The sequence below is a fragment of the Pteronotus mesoamericanus genome, unplaced genomic scaffold (assembly GCF_021234165.1).
Source record: "Pteronotus mesoamericanus isolate MK-2021 breed Mesoamerican mustached bat unplaced genomic scaffold, CSHL_Meso_final contig_94, whole genome shotgun sequence".
In the NCBI taxonomy this organism is placed as follows: domain Eukaryota; kingdom Metazoa; phylum Chordata; class Mammalia; order Chiroptera; family Mormoopidae; genus Pteronotus; species Pteronotus mesoamericanus.
The window spans coordinates 17,906,697-17,908,626 of record NW_026555285.1 but is presented as its reverse complement, the minus strand read 5'-3'; the positions used below and the strand labels follow the sequence as shown (position 1 = coordinate 17,908,626).

The window sequence follows — 1,930 nt, the reverse complement described above, 5'->3', positions numbered from 1 at the left end:
AAAAGATGAAAATCCCATGTGAGAAAACAATGACTAAAACTTCCCTAACCTGGTGAAAGAAAAACATACAGGAATCTGGGAAGTGCAGAGAATACTAAATAAGATGAACCCAAAAAGGACCACAGCAAGACACATCATAATTAAAGTGCCAAAGGTTAAAAACAAAGAGTGAGCCTTAAAAGCAGCTAAAGAAAGATAGATAGTTACCTACTAGGGAGCTTCCAATAAGACTTTTAGCTGATTTCTAATCAGAAATATTTCATGCCATAAGAAATTGGTATGAAATATTCAAATGACCTACAACCAAGACTACTTTACCCAGCAAGGCTATCATTTAATATTGAAAGAAAAATAAAGAACTTCTCAGACAAGAAAAATCTAAGTAAGTGTTACCACCAAACCAGTACTACAAAAAAAAGTTAAAGGGTCTTTTTTAAGAAAAAGAAAAAAATATAGATACTTACCTGGCAGGGAAGATACTATGATCACGAAGGTGGTTTTTCCAGGGTGAGGCTCACCTATCTCACTCCAGATGTGCTGACCCCTGTGATTTCCCCAAATGTGGAAAACTCCACTGCATACTTGGAGGTAGGGAGGGACTGTGTTAGCGCTCTCCCCTGGTTAAAAAAAAGTAGAAACATAGTTAAAAGAATAAAATGACAACAAATATGTACCTATTAATAATCACATTAATGTAAATGGCTTAAATGCTCCAATCAAAAGACATAGAGTAGCAGAATAGATAAGAAAACAAGACCTATATATATGCTATCTACAAAAGAACCACCTCAGAATGGAATATACACACATAGTAAAAGTAAAGGATGAGAAAAGATATCTGCTTTGATATTGTTTCTTTGATGAGGTTTCCCCCAACAGAGGTGGCAGGCAGGTGCCATATCTGAGACTCCGTTAAAGTGGCTCACACTGTTTGCCCCACTCTGGTGATTCCCTATGGCTTTGTTCCATCCAACTTTTAGGTCTACTCAAGCTCTTTCCAAAGGCTTTTCCATACAAATAATATGTACTTGGCTCATTCTTCAGATTTTCCTAAAATCTCTCAAACAGGCAGCATGTGGCCACAGCATTCCCTGTACCGCTCCCTACATGGTGCCAAGCTAAGCCTTCTGAGCAACCAGGTTTGGTTCACAGCTAGGCCTCCCCTGGGAACCTCCAAGCCTAGCACAACTAGCAGCCATCTGCAGATCACTAGGTATTTAATGCCACATGGCCCCAGGCAAAACACAGGTGTCAGCTGACATTGGCCTGCACATTTTGGGAGGCCTCAGAACCAGTGTACACAGTGGACAGCTTCAGACCACATGAAAGCATCACCACCCAACCACCTTCACAAGTGACACACTCAAGGGGGTATTCAGTGGCAGGAAAAAGTCAAAATGATGAAAAGCAAGGACGCACAATGAAGATTACTCCTCCCAGCAAAGATATCATTTAGAATCAAAGGGCAGATGAAGAGTTTCCCAGAGAAGAAAAGGTTAACAAAGTTCATCACCACCAAACTGAAATGAAATGTTTCATTTCAATATGAAATGTTGAAGGGTCTTCTTTATAAAAAAAGAAGAAAAATTAAAACTACAGACAATAAAATGGCAATAAATATGTAACTATGAACAATTGAATCTAAAAAAAAGAAAATAAACAAGCACAACAGGAACAGACTCATAGAAACAAAAAACACTGATGGTTGCCAGGTGGGAGAGGAATTGGAGGAATGAGTGAAAAAAGTGAAGAGATTTAGAAGTACAAATTAATTATTACAAGATAGTCAAGCAGATGAGAAGTACAGCATAAGGAATATAGTCAATAAAATCTTAATTATTAAAAAATCTTGATAAGTATTAGACTTATAGTCCATCAGTTAGTTTAAAAAAGTTGGTTTAAATAAAATACAATTTTAAAAATATAAAAA

The 1,930-nt window shown here is 37.2% G+C and overlaps 1 non-coding gene across 1 annotated transcript; it reads left to right on the top strand.

The window, feature by feature from the left end:
• The first annotated feature begins 456 nt into the window (after positions 1–456).
• On the top strand, positions 457–620 carry LOC129081202 (U1 spliceosomal RNA). Its single transcript, XR_008530274.1, has one exon. It is a non-coding gene; the product is annotated as a U1 spliceosomal RNA (small nuclear RNA).
• The last annotated feature ends 1,310 nt before the right edge of the window (positions 621–1,930 follow it).